The sequence below is a fragment of the Neopelma chrysocephalum genome, unplaced genomic scaffold, assembly GCF_003984885.1.
Source record: "Neopelma chrysocephalum unplaced genomic scaffold, ASM398488v2 Primary Assembly neopelma1_63, whole genome shotgun sequence".
In the NCBI taxonomy this organism is placed as follows: domain Eukaryota; kingdom Metazoa; phylum Chordata; class Aves; order Passeriformes; family Pipridae; genus Neopelma; species Neopelma chrysocephalum.
Genome location: NW_020897720.1, coordinates 14,631,139 through 14,654,971, shown reverse-complemented (window position 1 = coordinate 14,654,971; position 23,833 = coordinate 14,631,139). Strand labels below are relative to the sequence as shown.

General features: G+C 44.3%; 1 protein-coding gene across 6 annotated transcripts in view; it reads left to right on the top strand.

Moving 5' to 3' along the window:
- Positions 1-23,833, top strand: part of RAPGEF6 (Rap guanine nucleotide exchange factor 6) — a 114,505-nt gene that overhangs the window by 41,909 nt on the left and 48,763 nt on the right. The window lies entirely within an intron of this gene.

Genomic DNA, 23,833 nt, shown 5'->3' with positions numbered 1-23,833 from the left:
AGTTCAATATAGCATTAACACTGTCGTACTTGGTCATGTTTACTTGCTTGAAAGTAGAATAGTGGTAGTTCAAGCATCAAAAAGAGTAACAGCAGCTCATTTGCTGGTCTTAAATAACAGCTCAGACTATAAACTCTGCACTGTGTTGAAGGCTTGTACCGCTGTGGTTTCATGACCACAATGCTTATGTGAAGGTTTCTCTACCATTATTCTTCACATGCAAACTTCCTGCTTGATGGCAGGATATACATCTGATCTAGACAAATTATTTAATTGAAAATAATTGTTCTGGATACTTTGATTTGCTTTGAAAATCAAAGGTGAAAACCAGTACTAATGTTGAAGTACCAACCTTGAGTGGTCTTTGTGCACAGAAAAGGAAAAACAAACTCAATTTCTCCCCTTTTTCCCCATCTTTCTTTTCATCTCCCCAAAAGGTACAAAGCCTCTCTCAGTTGATACACTTCAAAATATCTGATATGTGCTTCAGATATGAATTTATAACTTCTTTAAACTGCTGGTTTTCCTGTATGTTGGTAGTGGTTGGGTTGCAGGTGCTGATTTTAGGTCTTGCACAGCAATAATACGTCTGTGACAGGAAGAGAATATGCTGCTTGAAGTTTAACACCCTCTGCCATCTCATTTCTAGAACTGTCACATGTGTTGGATTTTATCATTAGTAAGCCATTGAATTAGTTATTGAAGAAATGAGATGTTGGACCCTCACGCTCTGGGCAGGCCAGCATAAGGCTTTATTAGGAATTAAATTCCAGTCTGTGCATGACAGAATCTGTCTCTGTCTCTTTGGTTTTGTGACAGTCAATAAGCACACAGATAATAACTCTCAGATTTCAGTGCTAAGAGGGGGAAGATCCCAGGAACAGCTGATGCCACCTGCGGTGCTTGCCCGGAGGGGCGCGTGACAAGGGACTGGGCATCTTTGGTCTGGGAAGGACCAAGTCACACAGCTTTGTGAATGATTTCAGGGGTTATCAGGTATTGCTGCAAGGAATTGGTGTGGTACGTTCAAGGGACTGTGATGAGTCAACAAATGATGTCCTCATTTCTTCTTGTGGATTTATTTTTCTTCATGTTGAATTATTTCCTTGTTATCAATGATGTGGAGCACCCGTGGGCCTGCACCTACACTTGCTTGGTGCAAACCTGGTGGCTTCTTCAGATCTATGAATGTGTATATATATATATATCAGCATTTGATGGAAATCAAACAGCACATTCCCAAATCTGCTTTAATGTCAGTTAATTAGGAATATATAAGAAGAGTCCTGTTAATGCTGCTAAGTGTTTTCCTGGATGAGTGAGTGCTAAGTGGCAAGGAGTAAACAACCACCTCTCTGCTAGCAAATCTGCAAGCTGTTGGGTTTTTAGCAGCCTGAATTGAAATACCAGTCCTTGCTTTGTAGACTGTAAGCTCCTAATTGGAAAGTGTCATACTCACAGTACTCAGGGTAGCAAAAAGTAATTTGTAACTCAACAGATGATTCAGAATAAAAATGTGATAACCAAGCTGCCTGTGTGACAAGTAAATAAAAATTGGGTGCCTATAGTTTCCCATAACTGGTAAGGTAATGAATTTTTGAGGTATGGTTAGTTCTGTGCCTAGGTTTAACTCCTGTCTGGATGAGCCTGCTCATACATGGCTGTTGGTTCCCAGAGGCCTTGACAAACAGGTTTTGTAGTGTAACCCTTGATGTAGCCCATGAGAGAATGGCAGAATCTCATAGCATGGTTTGAATTGGAAGGGACCTTAAAGATTATGTAGTTCCAACCCCCTCCCATAGGCAGGGAAGCAGGATAAGGAAGAGGGTTTTTGACAGGAACTTGCAAAAACGTTTCTGCCAGAGTGGGAAAACTGTTTACAAACTCTGCAGCAGATTTCCTCTCTGGCATAATGCTAATGAATGAGCACAGAGTTGTATTTCCCTGTCCAGCCTGTTGCTGAGTGCTCTGTGACAGATGCTGAATGTGTCCTGATGGACCTTTTGTGAGCCCTGTGTGCTCAGGGAGGGCTCAGAGCTTTCCATCCTCTGCAGGGGCTCCAGCTGGGCTCCCGTGGCTGATGTTGGAGTACTCAGCATGGCACCATTTCAGTTTTTACATGCCTAATCTCTCACACACAAGTAGTTTTCTGCTTTCTGAAGAAAACTCAGATCCTATAGGTACTGAAATTCAGTATTGCTTTGACTCAGCTCAGAATATTTCCTTAAATAGAAGATTTCTTGTGTTTGCTTTTAAGGAGAATTATCCATGCAATCTGCATTAACTCCTTAGAATGTAAATCTCTACACATTAAATATACTGTGATTATATTTATGATTAAGGTTAATCTATGTTTTATAAAACATCCCCTGTTGGGTTGTGACATGAGCTCACACCTAATCCTCACATGGGGCTCCCTGCTTGTTAGTGCTGGAACTTGTTCTGTAGAAAGACCTGATTGGCCATGAAACCAAAATTTCTATGCAGATACTTTAAATAATATTTTAAATTATTGTTACCATCCTTGAAGCTCTTTCCTTTTATGCTTCTTAATTAAGAGAGTTCTAGGGCTTAGTTTAACTGTATATCTTCGTATCTTAAATTTCTTCCCCCCCTCCCCCCCACTGATTGGACTAATGTTAGAAAGGTAAAAAGGGATAATCTGATTGGCTTCTTTGGTGAAGGAGTTGCCATTTAGATGCCTTTGCTAAATTTTTGTGGTTCATAGCTGTGTTGTCTCACAAGAGCACTGGTCATCTGCAGAGTAAGTTTTTGAAGCTGGTTAGGATTTTGTTGTTGGATTGGTTTTTTTCCTTCCAAGTAAAGCACAGTGAGCACATGCTGGCAGTGCTCTCTCTGCTCCCTCAAACTGAGCAGGTCTGTATTTGTTTGTCTCCCCAGTGATGTGACTCTGTCTGTGCAGTGCCAGCCCTGCCCTCCTGGTGCCTGGGCTCTCCTGCCCCTCCAGGCTGCTCCGTGGCCACGTTGAGGTTCTGCTGGTGCTGGGATTTTTTTCCTCTCTGCAGCACAGCAAGCCAGGCAGATCTGAGGAGAAATGTGTGTTTGGCAAATCCTTTTTATTCAGGATCCCAAGCAGCAGTGCTGCTGAGGAGGGGGCTGTGTCTGGGGGGGGTGACAGCCCCGAGCTCTGTGTGCCTGGGGCAGGTCTGAGCATCCCCCTAATTCCATCCCAGCTCTTCATCCCTGGGCATTTCTGGCCTTCTTCATTTTTGTCACTTATAACTCTGCATCTCCCACGTCAGCCCTGCAGGGGTGTCCTGAGTGGGGGAGGGAAGGTGGGGCTGGACACATTTGGCAAAAAAGCTCTTGCTCCAAATGAACAGATTAGGAAGAAATGTGCCACTGGTGTTAATTATACCTGCTCTTGCTTCAGATCTGTTCTGGTAGCTTGATTGCATTTCTTTGTGGTGATAAGCATCCAGGAGCCAGGGTCATCACAACAGAGGTAAATACTGAGTCATTTCTATTCTTAGTCTAGTTCTCAACCCAATCAATAATGCAACTGTGGTTTTTAATTACAAAAGAAGAAAGTAATTGTGATCATCTCTGTTAAACTATGTCCCAAACTTCTGTGCCCATGCAGCAAGTGCTTAAAAAACTGCAGCCAGACTAACAGCAATGACTTTTTTATGACAGAGCTTTAAAGAAAATAGTTTAATGATAGTTCTCTGGTGCTTTATAAAAATTAAATTGCTGTTTTGATCCTGGATCAAGTAATAGAAAAGTAAATGGTTCAAGGATTTATCTTCACAAGTACAAAATAAAACCTGAGATAGTAAGTTTTGCATTTATAATTCATGCAGTGTTCAAAACCGAACAGGATTTAAGAATTTGATACAAATTTCTATGTGACTCTCAAACCTGTAAACTCAAACCTTTTTTTCTAATTAATGGCTGTGGTCAGTAATCTGAGGTTGTGAACTCCCCATCCCTGGGAGTGCCCAAGGCCAGGTTGGATGGGGCTTGGAGCAACCTGAGATGGTGGAAGGTGTCCCTGCCCATGGGGTGGGGTTGGAGTGAGATGATGTTTAAGGTCTTTTCCAACCCAAACCATTCTGTTATTCTGCGTATTTATTACCCACATATATTTTTGACAGTTCTCTCAGTGATATTTTTTAAAATGGAGATTATTTGTATGTCTAAAAATGGTGTACATATGATGTAATGCCTATTTCTGTGGAGTTGTGACAACATACTGAATTTTTTAACTTGTTAGTTCATTGTAGAGCAGAATAAAGAAATTGATACCAAACTTTACTAGTAATCCATTTTCTTAGAGATGCAGGTTTTTTTTTTTAAACTCCTCTAAGAGGATGATGAGGTTTAAAAGATTTATTATAATATTGCCTTTTACGGGCAGTATCTTAATATTTGCATCATGTAAAAATTGTCCTGGAGCCTTGTAGAAGCATTTATCTTCAGAGAATTCTGTCACTGCAGACTGCTTGAGTGGCAAGTTTCTTGTTCTTTGATCATTACTTAATGTAATCCTGTCAGAGGCTGGAGGTAGCATGGGGGAATCTCACAATTGGAGGGAATTAAGTCACATTTCAATATACTGGATCAAACCCATTAGGTGCTTTACCATTACTAATCCTTTCCTTTTTAAATACTGTGAAACACTGTGGGTCTCTTATAATCTATTTTTAACTAGCAGGTAAATTTGCTGAAATCGTCCCTTTTATTGATCTAAACCAACTAAGACCAACTTAAAGCGTGTCTCCAGCTGCCTCTTGCCAAACCTGGGCACAGCATCACTGGCTTCTGTTTATTTGGAGTATCAGTTAATTTTAATGAGGCTGTGGCTGATCTGTGAGTGGCTGAAATCAGAGCTTCTTGAGCTGGAGGATGGTTCTCTTTGCAGCTCATTGGGTTTTACTGTGTTTATGTCCACGCTTCCTCTTTTTGATACTTTTAAAAAATGCTCGACAGAATTTTAACTTCATTGAGTAATGACAGGCTGAGAGAGTTGGGATTGTTCAGCTTGGAGAGGAGAAGGCTCCATGGAGACCTTAGAGCACCTTCTGCTGCCTAAAGGGGCTCCAGGAGAGTGGAGAGGGACTTTGGAGAAGGGATGGAGAGACAGGACAAGGAGGAATGGCTTCCCACTGCCAGAGGGCAGGGTTAGATGGGATATTGGGAAGGAATCCTTCCCTGGGAGGGTGGGGAGGCCCTGGCACAGGTTGCCCAGAGAAGCTGTGGCTGCCCCATCCCTGAGAGTGTCCAAGGCCAGGTTGGACAGGGCTTGAAGCAACCTGGGCTGGTGGGAGGTGTCCCTGCCTGTGGCAGGGGCCTTGGGACTAGATGCTCTTTAAGGTCCTTTCCAACCCAAGCCATTGTGGGATTCTGTGAATCGAAGGTGAATTTAGGTTTTGCTGAAATCCGTGGGTCTGGCAGTGCCCTCAGAGGGCACAGACACTGATGTCATCCATGTCTGTCTGGAGGTGGCGTGTGATGCAACGAGACACTGCAGGTTCCTTCTTCCTGAGCTCGTTTGTACAACAACAGGTTTTTCACAGTCTCCATCTCCAGTTTTGCGTGGCCTGGGTGTGATCCCAGCCCACAGGGGCTCAGGAGCAGCTCTGCAGGACAGGACCCCGTGTGTGCTGACACTGGCTGCAGCTCTGCTGAACTCCTCCTGCCCTTCTCAGTGTTTCCCTTGCCCCTGTGATGAGAAGGAGCCGTGTCTGCAGCGTGTTCACTTCCTGCCTGGGCCCTGTGGGTTTGCCCTGGGTGTGGATGCAGCATCCGCCCCGTCTGACGGGGGAGAGGAGGGGCACAGGGATGGAACCCCCACCTTTCTGGGGGGGGGAAATCACTGTTAGGCTGGGCTTTGTGGCTGGGGGAAGAGCCAGTGAATTAGGTAGTGCTTAAACATGAATGGTGTAGAGGTGTCTTTCCCAGGCCAGCCAGCTGGGGAAGGGTCTGGAGCACAAGGCTGAGGAGCAGCTGAGGGAGCTGGGGGGGCTCAGCCTGGACAAAAGGAGGCTCAGGGGGGACCTTCTCACTCTCTACAGCTGTCTAAAAGGAGCTCACAGCCAGATGAGGATTGGTCTCTTCTTCCAGGTAACAAGTGATGGGGTGAGAGGAAACCGGATTGCACCAGGTAAAATTTAGATTAGGTATTAGGGAAAATTTCTTAATGGAAAGAGTTATAAAGCACTGGAATAGACTGCCCAGGGCAGTGGTGTAGTCACCATCCCTGGAAGCGTTCAAAAAACATGTGGATATGGCACTTGAGGACGTGGCTTAATGGTGAATGTTGTGGTGGTGCTGCACTGGCAGTTGAACTCGATGATCTCAGAGGTCTTCCCCAGCCTTAACAATTCTGTGATTCTGTGATTCTGCTGCTTCACTGGTGGAGCTGGAAACAACCTCTGGCAGGGTCCTGCTGGCATCCATCATGGGAACCTGTGCTCGGCATCCTGAGCTCGCCCTGCTCTGCCCTCGGGCTCTTCCCTCTGCTTTTGGGAGCCAGGGGAGAATTGCCAAGTGCGTGCTCGCTCATATTTTATTTTACATATTGATTTTGTCTGCTCGTTTTGTCAGCAGTGTTACTGTCAGGGGCTCCTTGAAAGTCTGCCGCTGGTCATGGTGGTCATTAGCAAAACACCAATCCTCAAAGTGTGCTGTGCATTAAAAATCTTCCAAGGAATTTCCATAGACCACTGGTGTTTCCCAAACCAATTAATGAGCGTCTGCAGTTTCCAACGAGTAATGACTTCAATAGGCTGCGTACAAAATACGAAAATACTTAATGAAAATACTGCCCTTTGGTGAAAACCTGGGTTTTTCAGATGAAAATTTTATTTTTTTTAAACTAGCAGCGTAATGCAACATGTCAACCCCAGCTGCAGTCAGTTTTCAAAACTTACTTTTGGGAGTTTCCCTGAAGACTTTACAAACTTGACAAGCAGGTTATATATAAACTGTGAATTACAGGAATCACCTCAGTTTGGAGGTGACATGTGCAGCTGTGTAACAACATTTCAGAGCGATGCTCAAATGAAACTACATCAGACTGAAACTTAGGGGGGGATTTATTTTAAGCAGGCACCTGTATTTACTGAAATCTGGCTGCTGGCTGTAGTGTACAGCCCTTCCCCTGGCCTGTGGGAGAGCCTGTGGTGGTGGGTGATGCCACCGTGCTGGGATGTGACATCATTCTGCTGCAGGACAGATGGACACACACTGTCCTGCCCTGCCAGGCTGAGGCTTCAGTCCTGGAACAAGCTCCTGAGTTGCTGTTAGGGAGAGCTGCACTGGGAGGTTGCTAATACAGCTGATTACCCATCTCTCCTGCTCTTCGAGGCCAGGTTGGACAGGGCTTGGAGGAACCTGGTCTAGTGGAAAGTGTCCCTGCCCGTGGCAGGAGGCTTGGAACAAGATGAGCTTTAAGGTCCCTCCCAGCCTGTTCCATGATTCCTGTCTCACAGGCTGTATTTTTAAACCTTTCTGCATCTCGAGTAAGATGAGCACTCAGTTGTACAGCTGCTCTCCCCTCGTGTGCTGGGGTGATGATGGGCCCCCTGACCCCGGCGTTGTCCTGCAGCAGGTTTGTGTGTTTTCCTCCCCCTGCTCAGCAGAGCAGCAGAAGTGCACTTGTTTGTGATAATTCAAGAAAAACTTGCGGATATTTTTACATTTATTTCCTACTTGCAGTCCAAACACATCAGTGTTTGTACAACTGAGCACTTTTCACCAGGAAGCCTGGAACTGTTTGGAAGCAGATCCTGAGCACAGTCTGTCCTTCGCAGAGGAATCATCCGACACCATTAACTGGCATCAAACTGGAGAGCTGCTCAGACCCTGACCTGAGCTGGTGCTGGCAGTGCTGTGGGAGGGATGTACTCTTGTGCCAACTTGTGGCAGAAGAACCTTTCGAAACTTCTAAATATTTTGCAAATTACCACCCCAACAAGCAATAATTCAAGTCCTTATTACTGTGCTCTCCACACAACAACCAGTTATCTGTTTCTTCCTCCTCCTTTTACCACATAGACAAATTTACACTATGGCAGAAATTAACTCAGTTCCTTGGAAGATGTCTCAGAAAATCTTTTATATAGCATTATCAGGGAGTTAATCTCTGTTTTGATGGACCCTGAGGGGCTGGGTGGCAGTTCCAAAGCCATTAATTCTTTATAAGCAGCCTCCTGGGCAAACCAGGCTGAGACAGATGTGTGGGGGTTTTGCCCAGCGCTCGTAACTGCCTCACTCGGGGGTTGGTGGTAGAGCAGTGCTCTGTACTGGGGAGAGGTGTTTCCATCTTTTTGGAGACTTAAAAAAACTTGTGTTTGAGTTGCAGTTCTTTGTCAGATCCTTGTTTTTAACATCGTTTCAGTCTCTTGAAATGACATATTGGGTGGCTTCTTGCAGGAGGCTGACAGGGCAGTAGCCAGCAAGCTGGTTGCCTGCGTGCAGGGAGATGGCAGCGTGCTTGGAGCTGGGTTTGATTTCCTGTCTTCCATCTGGGCTGTTTCTGTCCAATATGCTCTACTCAAGTGGAGCAGCCTGGTTGTATTCTCATTTGTAGCCAACTCAACCTTTCACTTGGGTTTAGGTTTCTCCTGCCTCAGAGAGAAGTAGTCGTGTGAAGGGTTGTTTTTTATGTTAGCATTGTAAGGTTGTAAGTTGGAGTTGTTGGATTGAATGTCATATAATGCTGAAGGACTTCTTCAAAGGGCTGTGATGGTGTTGTCTTCAACTTTGTTTTCGAGGTGAAATGGATTTCTGATTTAGAATATGGAAAATCACATCAACTTAGACATGTTGTTTGTAAGCCTCATGGACCAACTTAGAGACTGGGAATATCCTGAGCAGTTTTCAATAAAAATCACCATCAGAAAATGTCAGCACATAATGCAAGCATTTGGATGCCCTGTTTTCCTTGGAAAAACCTGGCATGGAAACCACTGCCTGTACGAGAGAATAGCTAGAAGAGTATCTTTGGTTTTGGCATAGAACTGATTGCTATCTAATGACATTTAACAGCATTTGTAGTTTTATATTTGATATGTGGCATCTTTCTTAATAGGGATACGTCTGACAGATAAAATACTTGACTGAATACCATTGCTCTGCCTTAATTCCTCATTGATCCTTTCTTTGTTCTTGCAAGGCAGAGTTGCATTCTATCACTGAGTATTAAGTCTTGTTCTCATATGATGAAGTTTTTAGTTTGAGGTAACATAGCCACAATACTTGTCTTGTCTGTATGATTTTGGTTTTGTTTTCTTTAAAATCTGGTTAGCAGTTGTGGTTTGTCATCGTGGAGTGCAGGTATGGCATCACACTCACCTCCTTGGTTTATCTGTTGAGATCAGTTCTCAGACTGGGTGAGAATAGCTGGGCTTTTCCTGCTGTTTTGCCCTCAGTGGAGGAAGGGACCCTAAGTGATGGTGGGGAAAAATTTCTCAGAGCATACTCAGCTTTCCGTTTTTAAAGGTTGTAAGGTTGGATTTTACCAGGAAATGAGAGAGTTTGGGAATCAGGGCACTGCAATGCTCCACCTCATGAGGGGAGCCCTGCAGAGCTGCTCCAGGGTCTGTGCTGTGCTTCCTCAGCATGGCTGATGTGGGCATCCACATCTCGGGGTCTGGAGACCCCGAGTGCCTCCCCCACCCCGTTATCCCTGTGCACTCTGATGCTGAGCTGGGCTGGTCCCAGCCTGGGTCCAGGGACAGCAGAGCTGTCTGAGCATGAAGTTGTGCCCGAGCCCAGGCAGGTCTGTCGGGGTAGGACTCCTCCCAGACACAGGGTAGGGCTCCTCCCAGACACAGGGTAGGGCTCCTCCCAGCCAGAGGACCATTCCTGGGACAGCAGTGTCCATGAGGTGCCGTGCCTGTGATGGTACTCATGTCACATGTGCTCTTCAAGCTGGATGCACTGACCACTAATGAGAGTGGACTGCTCAAAGTCACCCTTGCTTAGACAGAAATTTTGAAATTCGGTAGGAGGAGTCAGATCCCTCCCCACTTCCTGCTTGCAGGGGTCCAGTTTAGTGTTAATCCTCAAGGAAAAAGACAGAAGAAATATTGGAAATGGCATTTTAATGATTTTTTTTAACCTGTTCTGTGAACTTAATGCGTTATTCTCAAGGTCATTTAATCAGAGACCTTTTTTCTTGTGAGAGGTGTGCTGGTACTTTATGTCCTAAATAGTCTTAATCTGTTTGGTTTAACTTGAGATTTAACATTTTAATAAATGGGGGAAGAAAAAGCGGTATTTTTTATTGGCTTTCATATCGACTTTTGGGGGATGAGAAATTATATATCTTAGTAGGCTTTGCGTTTTCCTGGCTTCCCAGGTTGGTAGCAGATGAGGAAACCACGGCCAGGTCTGTGTTAGGTTTGGGCTGTGATGTCAGTTTTGAGACTAGATTGAGGTTGTGTATACTGAGCAAAACTTTGGAAAATTTTGCCGTGGGATATTAGAGATTTTGTCCTTTCAGTGTGTCTGGGTGGATTCAGTCCCACAAACTGACCCTATGTGGTTTGGATATTAAAGATTTCATCCTCTCAGTGTCTCTGGGTGGATTCAATCCCACAAACTGACCCTATGTGGTTGGTATCCCTACCTTTTCATCACCAGGGATTTTTGGGTCGCGTACCTTCCCAGACTTCCCCACCCCTTGCCGAAATGAGATGGCAGGCAGGAAGGGAGGAGCGTGGTGTGAATCAAACCCTAGCAAGGAACTTTGAGTCTGTAGCAGAGGGGGCTTCCCCCTTCCCCCCCCACTGCTGTCCCTGTTTGCCATGCGGATCATGCTCTGCCCGGCTCTGCAGAGCATGTGTGCCGAGACAGAGCGGCAGGGGAGAGCTGCAATTTATAAACATGGTTAAGAAAGTATTATAAACCATCTAAATCTGAACCCCTGCAAGTAGGAGATGACCTTTCCCTGCTTAACACGGCAGCTGAAAAAAGATGGTCGGGGTAGCGCGAAAGCGACGGAGAAATCCAACCCATGGTGCCTTTTTATTGTTCCTCCTGTGTTGCTGGTGCTATATTTAGAAGCTTACATCACTTCAGGGATGATGACAGTCTCTGCCCTCCCTCTCCCGCTCCCCCCCCTCCTCTCCCTCGCTCCTTCCCTTAGGATGGATCGTGTTTTCATACTACTTATGAGTCCTACAGATCTTTGGGTAGGATTTTTCTGCAGCCTGTTAGCGAGAGCTGCTGTGGGAAGTGATGTACGTAGGGATGCGATGGCACCACGGAATGTCACCCTGGAGGGGAAGGGGAGCCCAGGGTGCTGCTTTCCCCGCCTCCTCTTCCTAAAAGGGTCAGGAACAGGGTGGAGGGTTGTATTCTCTTTTCTTTATCCCTGCCACGACAGTACTATGAATCATTTATGGTGTTTAAGTTCAGTGGTGGGGAGAACTGGGAGCAGCATGGCAGTGACACCGAATCCAGCCAGCTGTGCCAGCATGGCAGGAGCTGCAGCTGGCTCTGCCTCCTGAACCCCTCACTCCCCATTGCCTGCCTGCCCAAACAGATTTAAAGTACTCAGATCTATGGAAATAACCTCTCGATGAAGGTGCCCTTAATGCTAAAATATTTCTGCATTATGCCGCTGCGTTCGGCAATTCCCCCTCGCGAAAACTGTATTAAAATGAATTATTTTAGCCTGAAACATCTTTGCCCGACTGTGTGCGGTGACAGATCACTTCCTGAGCAGCCAGTCGCCTTCCCCAGCCCCCACCATGGGCTTGGAGTCAGGATGTGACTGGAGGTGCTGGACCGAAATGGGGGTGGCAAGGGAAGGTGTCTGCTCGTGGCTGAGCGCTGCAGGGACAGCGTGGCAGGGACAGTGCATCAGCAGCCGCCTGGCTCTGAGGACAAAAGGACAGAAGTCCTCAAGCCCAGCCTGCAGACCCAGGCCCCTCGGCTCCTGTCTCATCAGCCAGGGCCACGATGCCTTTGAGACCATCACCCTCCTCCCCGCCGGCGCTGCACAAAGGGCTTTTCTCCCTCTCACTGATCCAGTCGTGCTGCTCCTGGGGAACCTTCTGCTGGGGGCTGCGGGTTCTCCCTGCCTGTGCAGGACTTGCATTTGTGGTGTCCTTAAATGAGAGAGGGCTCTAATCCTGCCAAACTGAACATGTGTTTAAATGAACCTTTAAATTATGGAAGGCCTCACTATCGTTTTAAAAACATCCCATTTTTCAGTGACTTAACTCTTCTTAACCAAATCTGCCCATTCTAATTGTCTAACAGTCAGGAGGATTCAGGTAGCATTATGGGAGGATAAAGGGAATGATGCAGAGAAATGTATGGAGTGGTATTTCAGCATGGAAATAAATCAGTGTTAAGGAACAAAGACCACCTTTAATTCAGAGATTGCAGACTGCTTTTTCCTTAAGATTCTCTGAAAACTTGGATTCAGGCTTAAAATGTGACTGGAGGTTTTCTGACTGTGATTCTGCTCGGTGCTGCAGCCCTTCACAAGTATTTTGATTGTGATCACCACAAAGCCTTTGCATCAGATTTTTTTTTCTTCCATCTCAGAGTTGTTCTGGTTTTGAGATTTGTCGTTAAACAGACGATTTATAAAAACACAGCCTTGCGCTGCGGGGAGCCGGGGCTGCAGAGAGGCATGTGTTAAAAAAAAAAATAAAGAAAGAAAGAAATGAAAGCAGGAAGGGGTGGGGGGGGATGCCCCAAAAGCTGGGGTGTGGAAGTAGGTCAGGTTTTCCCCCCGCCCGGGGCTGGGCGGGCAGGGCTGCGCTGCAGCCCCCCGGGACCCCCGGCGCGCTCATTGGCGGCGCGGCCACAGGGATGATGTCATCTGCACTTAAAGGCAAAAACTAGAAGGAAATAGAATTTTGTTCCCATTATTGAGCTGGTGTTTACAGTGCTTGTAAAATATGGCATCCGTGCCAAAATGTGCCGGGGATCGAGTTTGCTGCACAATGCACTGGGAGGGGGAGATGTGCCCCGGCAGCTATCGGGGGCAGGCAGGCAGGGAGAGGGTTCCTTTGGCTGGGTGGGTTTTCTTTTCTCCTTGATATAAATGGTGATTATAATACAGGTAGCACAGCATAAAAGTATTTGGGTGTTCGTTGCTGCTGAAGATTTATCACTGTAGCATTAAGGATGTTTAAGATGCTTTTAAATACAATTTAATGAATTATTAGAAAAGGGACAATACAGTCGTGTAAGATGAAGCTGACATATCCCAGCCTATTGTTCAGTAGTGAAAAAACAGTAAGAGAAACAGCTATTTATATAGCTCTGTAGTGCATTGTAAAACTCTAAAGTAATTAAAATGCTTTCAGCTTTTAAAAATCAGACTTTGTGTTTGCAAATTTTGCAAGCGCAGGAATTAAGTTCAGATTGTCCTTTATGTTTAAATACAAATTAAACCCAGTACTGTTTATGGACCCTTGCTGCATTTATTATTTTCATTGTCTGATAGAGGTTGAGTAAATTCAGACATGGATGCCAATTTTTTTCTTTTACAACAGTTTTGGAAGGCTCCAGGGTAAGGTCTTTCTTAGTTAAGGTGCAGTTCCCATCATAACTGTTGGACTTGATGATCCTCGTGGGTCTCTTTCAACTCAGGATATTCTATGATTCTATGATTATTTGGGAAGAATTCAGTTCTTGGATGACTGCTGAGGAGCTGTTGGTTTGAGATGAAGAGTGGTGTCCTGTTGGTACAACTTGGCTTCAAAAATGTGAGAATCTTCTTCCACATGTCCCTTGGCACAGTAGATGGAAAAGAGCTTTCTGTGGATTGCCTCGAACTGCCTGATTCAATATTCAAAAATAAGCAAGCAAGCAAACAAAAAAAAGGATTTTTGGCCCTCACTGCCACCAGGGACCCCTGGGCAGCATGGGAAGCATGGCCATCCCGGGATAGTTTTATTTTGGGGAAGTACCCCAGAGTGTGATGCAAACTGGGAATAATGTGATGTACGGCGATGGAAATTCTTTCCAAAGAGGGGGAAAAACAGGAACAGTGAGTGCACCTTCTTGTGGACGAAGTAAATGATCCAGAGTACAAAATAATGGCTTTAACAGAGCCAGCACCCTCTGTCCCCCTCCCTGTCCCCTCCCTCCTTTCCTCCCCTGCGCAGTAGCAGAAGTCATTTGCCTTCTAGGAACCGAAAGCATCGGGAGGACCCGACTCAAAGGTGTGGGATCTCGGACGTGCTTCCTTGGAGCAGCTCTCCAGCACGTTGGGCTGCCATCCAAGACACTAAGCTCCTTGCAAATATATCAGTTTTTAGTTGCAAAAAGAGATTATAAAACTGAATTGACTCCTGCAGAATTAAGGCAGTTGGGGTTAGAAACATAATCGGTCTTGATTGAGGGAGGAAAAAAAACCCCCCCACACCAAAAGTTTTAAACACGGTTTCAAAACCCTTAAAATTATGAGGATTATAAACATCACCTTTCAGTAAGGAATTGACTTCTTATTTTAGACAAAAATCTCCTAATGAGTGTATAGGATGAGATAAAAATGTTGAGGCTCTTGTGTGACACACATACATAAAAGCAGAAATTGTTGTGAGCTGATGATGGGTGTATCTGTGTGTGTGTGTGAATGGCTGCAGATATTTATTTTAATTATTTCTGGATTTGGATGCAAAGATAAGAAATAATCCACCTAAATGCTGCTGAAAGTGTTAGGAGATGCATGTGATTAATTAAAAAAAAAAAAAGATTTAGAAAAAGAAGAATAATCAGAGTTCCAGCACATCCATGAATAGATGCTAAAATGATATAAAAGCTGCTGTGGAGCAGGGTGTTTGCTGAGCAGTCGTTGTACTGATATGTGTGTTTATATTAGGTCAGTAAAGATGCTCTGTTGGCTGCATCTGCAGATCCAGTAGCCAATTGATCTAATGCAGTTTCTAAAGGCTTTCTATACAGGTGATGTCATCCTTTTAGCTCCGTTCCCCTCCCACTCTCTTTCCTCCTTATTAGATATTTCATCTTGCTGCGGAGCATCCAATCGATGGGAGCTTCTCCTGAGGGAGCTGCTGAGAAGCAAAAGCAAAGATAGTAGGAATTAGGACTCGGGCAGGCAGCCTTGCTGTAGCCATGGACGTCCTGTTTTGTTGGGCATTACAGAAATGTTTTAATTGCAGAAGCTAGGCGTGGATCAGCCGTGCTATCGGACTGAGGCATTAGAATACTGAGCAACACTGCAGAGTTGTAAACTGCATTAAAAAAAAAGAAGGAGGGGGGGGGAGGCAAAAGAGGAAAGGGTTTGTATTGCAGAGGCTTTTAATACATTCCACAGTGCAAACCTGTTAGAGCAGATATCCTGGAGCTACGGTCTGGACGCTAATTCAATTTTTGCAGTTGTGATGGACAAGAGTATAAAGAAGAAACTTTAATATCCAGGATGTGGGATTCCTGAATTGCCTAAGACGCTGAAGAACCTTTGCAAAATTTCGTCTACAATACGAATATGAAGTTTCTGAAAAGTGGACCCGAAGATAAGCCACTTGTAAATGCATTTTAGAAGAGAAAAAAAGAAATTTGAAGAATTCATATCTCGCCTTTCAATGTATTGTTGCTTTAACCTGCAGTTCTAATCCATTTCTGAATTAATTCAATTTTAGCAGCACTTTTTGGGTGCATGCCTCTTGCCTGGGGGAACGTATGGACATTTGTATTTGAAAAGCTAGGAAACATTTTTGATTTGAATTTATGTGCTTGTTAAAACTGGAACATTTTTATAGGAATTGATGCTGCTGCTGCTAACTCCCTGCAATACTGAAAACTCCTCAGATCTAGTGGAAGCTGTAATTGAATTCAGTGTGAAATCCAAGCCTGAGAAGTTGCATATATGTACATTTGCTGCTTTGGTTTATGATTTTTAAAGAGAAAGCAGAAGGGGTTTTTCTATCTTTTTTTTTTTTTTTTTTTTTCCCCCCTTTTTTTTTTTTTTTAAAAAAGATTTTTTTTTCCCCCCCCAGCCTAAGAAATGGCTTTTCTTGTTCGATGTTACGCCAACTGTCTGCAGCCCTGGGCCTCCAAAGTAAGTAAGATTTTGTCTGTGCTGCATTTCTGTGACATGTATTGACAGCCCTGGTGCTGTCTGAGTGTTCCCTTCTCATCCCAGCAGCACGCTGGCTTGGAGATGCTGGAATCCTAGCTGTGCATGAACTATTCTTGTGGAATCATTTCTAAACAGGAAGGGAGGACCTTGAAATTGTGGAATTGTTTTATACATGAATAGCTTGCAAATTAACAGCAAGTATAAAAAAAATGCCATTTGCTCATGAGATGTGTAAAGCTTGCTCTTTAGCCTATAAATGTGAGGCGAGTGTTATTGAAGTGTAACATTTTTATAACTGCTGGCATATTTTGCTAACTTGAAAATATTGGTGTACAAACCCACTGATGTTCTAATTTCCAAGCTGTGTGAAGCTGTATTGCTTGTTTCCTTTGTGCAGCAGCGTGGAATTGGTTAATTATTTAGCTATGTAATTACAATTAGCTTTAAAGGACCCAAATTATTTTGTGTGTCTGAGAATGCAGTATTTCTGTGAAACTGGGGAGGGAAGGGTGTTTCTTTCAAAGGAGCTAATGAAAGCTAGAATGTTCGAGCAAACCCACCTTTTCAGAGAAAAGCCTTTAAAGAAATTAAAAAATACACTGTTTATCAGCCTCTCACTGTATGGTTTGCTCAGCTGAGTTCCTGGTGTTTTAGTAAGGCTAACCCCAAGAAGTAGTTGCCTAAGACACGGGAATTGCCTTACAAACCTGAGGCCAGGCATATGTTCATTTTCTAAATTATTATTTACTATTAGTTCATATCTAAAGGCTAGAATAAAGACTGGGCAACTTTCTGGCATGTGGAAGCTGTGAGGGTTTGGAGGCAGTGGGCAAAACCCTTGTGCTCTGGGCAGCGCGAGATGCGGCGCTGACTTTGGAGCAGGAGCTTTGCTCTTGACTTTGATCCCAAAAAGTTGAGAGTCTCAGTGACATGCCAGTGTGGAAAGGCACAGGGAGAAGCCAGCTGGGCATGTGGGAGCCCCGTCCAGGATGGTTTTCCCTGTCTGGTTTTGCTGCCTGATAACAGCTCGTGGTGTGTGGGGTGACAGCGGTGCTGGGTTTGGGGTGTCCCTGTGTGGCTGCCAAAGCCAGCATGGGAATATATGGGAGTTGGGGTGGCTGCATTTGGGCTCTTCCATGTGCTGAGTCCAGCCTGTTGTCAGGTGAAGAGGAGCTGCAGGTCCTCGTGGTCCTGCAGGGTAGGTGGGCTCTGTGTCCTCGGGCAGTAATTGCGGCTCCTCACCTCGGAGTTCCTGCTGGCAAATCCTGGCTTGTGTAGCATCATCCATGGCTCTCTTTTATTCCCTTCCTACTCTGCAGACATTAATTATGAAAGGCTGAGTTTACTTAAGCTTGGCTTACCTGCACTGCCCTTATTAAGGAGGTTTGAATGTTGTAATACTGCTTAAGGAATGCTTAGTCACCTTGGGGCTTCAGCTGGGATTGCTCTTTCCATAGAGTTTGGGCTGAAGTGAGAAACCACAAAAAAGAAACCATGTGCTCGAATAAGAGCTTGACAGGGGTAAAATAATAATATAAAAAAGGTTTTTGACCCCTGTGTCAGCTCTGTGGACAATACCCAGCAGATTGCTGCCCCAGCAGCCAAACCATTTAACCACTCAGTTACTAATCATAAATGAAATGGTATAAAATGTTGGGGAGGGGGAGGTTTGGGTTTCCTTTCTTTTTTTTTTTTTGGATGGCTGATGAGAACCCGTTAACTGGCTTTGCATTTCAATCCATAGCTAAAAGTTTTTTACCTTTAAACCCACAAAAGGTAAAGCATCTTTATTTCCTTCTGAAAAACCCCACAAAGCACCCCAAAATTCCTACAACTCCCCTTCCAACTTTTAAAGAGATCTGTTCATGATGTTCTGTGACTGAAGAGAAGTGTGCATAGGATTAAACACACTGATGAGCTGAATTAGATCTGAGTTTGTTGCATTTTGGTTTTAGCTAACTTTTGTACTAAAATCTGTTTCTGTGACAGGTGTTTTATAATAATACGTAATACAGCAAAATAAGTGATGTCAGAATTTTAAATGTGCAAGTTTATAACTTTTAACTTGAAAATGTCAAGTATTTTGTGATACTATTTTGAAACTAGAACTTAGGTTTATGTGGATCTGTCCCAGAATTGGTTTAATTAGTTGCTTTTAAACTGGTGTAGGGCAATAGTCTGAAAATGGGCTCTTGACTCAGTTGTAATTACAGCTGTCCTGGATGTGACAGTGTGATGATCCATGGATTGAATCAGAGCAAGATGAAGTCATATTTCTTATGACTAATCATGAAGGTAAGCTTTCATGAAGGTACACGAAGGAGAACACTTCTGAAGGTTAACCTTAGCCTGGGGAGGTTAATTGGTGTGGCTGTGGAGGAGGAGAAGCTTCAGGAGCTCTGTGGGCACTGGGAAGATGTTCCCCAAGCACAAGGGGTGTCCACTCCAGTTTGCACAGCACACACTGGTTGGTGCTGCACCCACCCCTCATCCCCCAGAGACTCCGTGGCCTTTGGCTTCTGAAGGTAAAAGGACTGAGTGGACTTGTGTAAAGTGATCAGTGCAATCTATTTTCCTGCATCAGGAGCTGCCAAAAGGAGGCTGAACTGAGGAGAGAACTGTGAGCGTGGTGAATTTCTGCAGTGCCCTCCTGGAGGTCAATGTATTCCTCAAAACTGTGCTGATCCTTGGGAATGTGTCTGGGAGAGATCAGCAGCTCCTTGGCAGGAAGATGATGGTTGTTCTCTGTCAGTCGTGTCTGGAGGAACCAGCACAGGGGCAGAACTGCCCGGCGTGAGGGGTGGTCCCTGCCCTGGGTCCTGTGTCCTTCCTGGAATGATGGACTGTGGGAGATGAGATAAATAGATGCAGGCATCCGTGAGGGAACGTGGGGAGGGTGATAAGCAGCGAGGAGTGTGGTGAACAGTGATCAAAGCAGTGCCAGCTGTCAGGCCACTGTGACTCTGGAAGAGGATGAGAGAAGGTAGAGGACTTTGCATCAGGTTTGTGGGGATCTGCTTCCATAGGCTGGTTGTGTTTGTGAGGACAAGAGACATTCAGCTTACACTGAACTAAACTCCTGTGATACCAGTGCAGTGTTTTAAAACAAAAAAATTAAATAATTCAGAAGTATCTCAGCAGGATTCTGATCATCTTTGTAATTCTGATCATAACTTTCTCTGTTAAATTGTCTGTGATGCACTTTGTGGTATTGGACTCTTTACTCTAACTGCACTGTGAAGTCATTATAAAAGAGATCTTTAAGCTTAATGATTTAGATGTATATGATTCTTCTGTAATAGAAATTTTATGCACATCCTAACAATTTTCCAAGCCTAGAATGTATCCACAGTTACCCTGTTTGTGAAGCAGGAGGGTCTGATGGGGAAAGTACAGAATGACTGGATAATGTTTCTATAGAGGATATTTAAAAGGGATGCTTTTTGAGATAATGTGCTTTTTATAGAAAATAAGAGTTTTTTGAATTAACATTTAAGCTTCTAAAATGTTTTTTTTTGTGAAGGGAAACAGTTTCATTCAAGATCCCAGGTGCATGTTAAACTTATCTTACAGCAGTAGGCAGTAATTTATTTTCTCTAGGCTTCTGTGCTCTTCTCTTTCTGCTGTTTAGATAAAATCTAATAATGGGAGGCATAATAACAAGATACATTTGCTCTGTAAAAGTTTGTGTTTGGGTTAGTGCAGAAGACTTGGAGTCATTTTTCAGTCCCTTTCCTATTTCTGGTGTTGTCTCAGAGGGATGTGATGCAAGTTCTGGTTATCCATAACCAAAATCAGTGTAACCTCATCTTCTGGTTCCAAAGGGCATCGATAGTTTGATCTCCAGGATCTCAAGTTGAAACCTTCATGCAATTAAAGGTTTATTTTCAGCTCCTTAGAAGAAAAACAGAGCTTTGATAGTGTGTCCTTGATTGGATTCGATGTCATCCTTGTCTTTGCTAAGGCACTTCTATGGAAAGTGGCCCTGGTAGGATGAATTCTGAATGTTTTCAGTGCAAATAGAGTAACTGATCCTTTACCTTCTTTTTTTCTGTCAGTTTTGACAACGCCTTTCTCTTCTCCTTGGCCTTGCCTCTCCCTCCAGTCTCTCTCTGTTCATGCCTGGAGCTTCCAGCCCAGGTTTCAGCCATGTGGAGCACCCTGTCATCACTGGGGGGGGATTGTCCCCCTGAGCTCCTCTCCTGGCTCCTGATGCTTCTCTTCCCTCCTGTGAACTTTGGGTTGCATGGTTTAGCCTTCTTTTGAGTTTTTGGAGTTTCAGCCAGCTCCTCAGAGTATTTATGGTCTCTCCTATCCTGTGTTTTCTGATCTTTTCCCCCTCCATCCCCTGCTCAGAAGGATTACCTTGATTCTCCATGATATTTGTAGGAGCACAGCCTCTTGGTCCTTCAGTGCTGTGATCCCTGAGCACTTGGAGAGTGAAGGCTTGGACTAACAAATGACAATAAAAGTTTCAATTCTCTTTTCTGTAACAGCTTGCAGGATATCTTCCATGAAACATTTTAACCACACTTTTTGCTTGAGAGTCTATTAAGATAAAAATGGTTTAGTATGAGCTGTGTGGCCATTTACTCTAGAAAATGTGGAATTTCTTATAGTCTATTGCACAATATGTTAAATTTAAGGGCAAGTACACATCGTACCACTTTTCAACAGAAAAAGCCTTTTCCTGAAGTATTGTTTTTATGGGAAATTGGCTCTTAATATGCAAATAAATACCTATCTGTTCATTTATTTCCTCCTAGACTTTGTTTGTTCTAAGCCTGCTTTGTTACAATTCCCCTTACAGCCACAGCCTGAGCTGGGACCACCCTGTTCTGCCCCTCTCACTTCCACGAATGCATTTCTTGATGAATGCAGAAAGGGAACATGCATTGGAGACTGGTGCTCCTTTGTTGTTTTTTTAGCATGTGCAGGATCTGAGGGCCTCCCTGCCCAGCTCCTGGCTCCGAGGTGATGCTGGCAGCACCAGCGTGCTTGCTGTGCTCCCCCGTCCTTGGAGCCCTGCTCGGTGTGTCCCTGGAGCTGATTGTCACCTGGGTGTCACTGCGGTGAGGATGGAGCAGCCTGAGGATGTGTGAAGAGGGCTCGTCATCGCCGCTGTGTTTTACCAACCGTGTGTCTAAGAGCTGATAAATTATTCAGTCGAGATGCAGCTCGGTGTGGATGTGGAATTCCATGTGCCCTGCAGGACTGGCTGGGGGTGAGAGTTCCCAAACGTGGGGCTGCTGCCGGAGTTCCTGCGCTCCTCACAGAACTCGGAGCATCCCCAGCCCCTGTCACAGTTTGTTTCCTACTGTAATTATTCAGACAAGGCTCTTTTTACTCTTGTAACGTGTTAATTTTCAGTGGCGAGAACACAGAGTAAAATTCGATCTCTGGCACTGAAAATGGCACTTTTTGAACATGTCCTTTTTCATGGTCAAAATAACAAAGCACAAGTCTTGGCATTTTAAAAAATGTTACTCTGAGTGGACCAGAGAAGAGTTGGTCTGTGTTAAGTTGCATTTTTTGCAACCATCAGCTATGTTTACCTGCTGGATATTCCCAGTATAATGGAGCTCCCACCAATACTGGTACAGTTTTTCACAGGTGGGTTTGCAGACCCACTTCTCTCCAAAGCCGAGACGTTTGCGTGTCAGACACTTAACATTGTCATGAGTTAAGGCATAGTAGTAATCTATAATTTAGACATATGAAAACCAAATTAAAATTGCATTACATGTGTGGTTTAAGGCAACACCAGAATTTAGGTTGAAATTCTGTCCTCATGTCACCTTATTGTAACTAAGGAAACGTAATACTTCAGAGGATTTTATTTTCTATGGGCTGTAGGAGCCATGAAGACCAAAAAGCTCTTGGCTGCCAGAGGCACAGAACAGCCCCTGGGGATTATTAATTCTTTAAGATTTTTTTTTTATGTGTTGTGTGCGCTTTTTTTTATTTTATTGTAAGCCTGGAGATATTTTAGGAAGGCTCCAGGGATAGTTTTCAAGGCAGTGCAAAGCTGTCATGAATGGTGTCAGCTTGGTCCTTATTTCTTTGAGATTCATATCTGTAGTACTGGTAACAATTGGAGTAGGTACTGTAGGTAATGAATTGAAACGTGATTTGAAATAAATAATGTCATGAAGTTTGTGTAGTTGGATAGGCACCGTTTTTCTTTGCATCATGGTATTGAAGGTTACAGGATTTTATCTGAACCTCTTGGGGAAAAACCTTGAACCATCAGTGGGCTTTAAAAACAACAAAAAACCCACTCCCAGACATCATTGCTGGGCTTTAAAAATCTGAATAAGTCTGCTTTTGTGCCACTGGTGGACCATCTGTGGTCTTTAAGGAGGAAATGTTTCTGTTTGCATTAAGTTAGCTGAGGACTGATGTCAGCATGGCTAATTCGGCTGGGCTCATCTTACCCTCTCTGTGGACACCTAAGTGGCCTCTCTCTGTATCTCAGAGGAGCAACTTTCTCCTCTCCCATTAACACAGCTCTAAGTGTATTTTAAACTGGAACAGAATTGTAGCTCGTATGTAAAAGGTGAGCAAAAGCAGAGTTAATGTATACAAATCCTTGTGAAAAAGCCTACTGAAAATTCTGCAGAATAACTTCAGAGAACTTGTGGGTTTTGGTGGTTCCTTGTTAATTTACTGGAAGGATATACGAGATGATTAAAATAATTTACTGATGCCAAGAAAAAACTCCAGCTCCTCGGACAGAGCTTTTCCTGCTGTGGGAAATCAGAGTTGTTGGAGGTGTACATGAGATTGCAGCAGAAAGAGGAAAGCTCCCAGAGCTGCCAGAAAATGGGGGGACGCAAAGACTGGAAGTGCAAATGGGAATTAAAAGGGAGAAATTCAGGCAGAACTAATTCAATATTGAGTCTGTGGAAGGTGTTGAATCAAGGGTGTCAAAGAGAAAATGATGTATGAAGGGACTGGAAGGATGTAGACACAGCAAGGGAGAGGTGGGAGCTTCTGGTTCAGAGGATCCTGCTCAGCTCTTTGATCAAGTGGTCTCTTTAGTTTGGCAGTTTGGTTCAAGACTGAAGGCAAATATACTTTTTTTTTTTTTAGCTGGCAGTTTGTAACAGTGCAGGCTTTCTGTGTCATCTGAGAAAGGCAAATTGCTGTCCCTAAACCACTTGGGTGTGCTGGAGGCAGAGCAGGAGCATTTCCTAAAGCTCAGAGGTTACCCAGTACCGTCACAGCTGCTGCCCTGAGCACGTGTTAATGGGTTCCAGCCCAAAGCAGTGCAAACCTCTTCATGGAAAACCTCAAGCCATAAACAAAATACTTGATATCTGTGCCTTAACTTTGGGGCTGTTTGTCTTGGAGAGCTGGTGCTTGCAGGGGATGGCGGGTTGGGGTTTTCCACGGCAGCTCCGACCCCGCAGGGCTGTGCTGGGCCTCGGGTGCTCCGTGGAAAACAAATCCCGTGTTGTTTCTGAATATTATTCTCGCTGGCAACGTTTCAGGCAACTTCAGAAAAGCAAATAAGGTATAAGATTACTGACAATCTGTAAAACCAAGGACAGAAAATTTGCTTACACGGCCTGGAGAAGGACAGACTGTTCCCTCAGAGGCTGATGCTTCTCCCGTGTCCAGACTGGATCGATGGGTTGTAAACATCCATATGGGGACCTAGAAAAACTGGTAAAAAACTTTGCTGTCAAGGAGCACCAAATAAAGAAACAGGCAAACCTTTTGGTTCCCTGTTATGCATTTTCTTTCCATTAATTTGAATTTGGAACGGACACTGTACACCAGGAG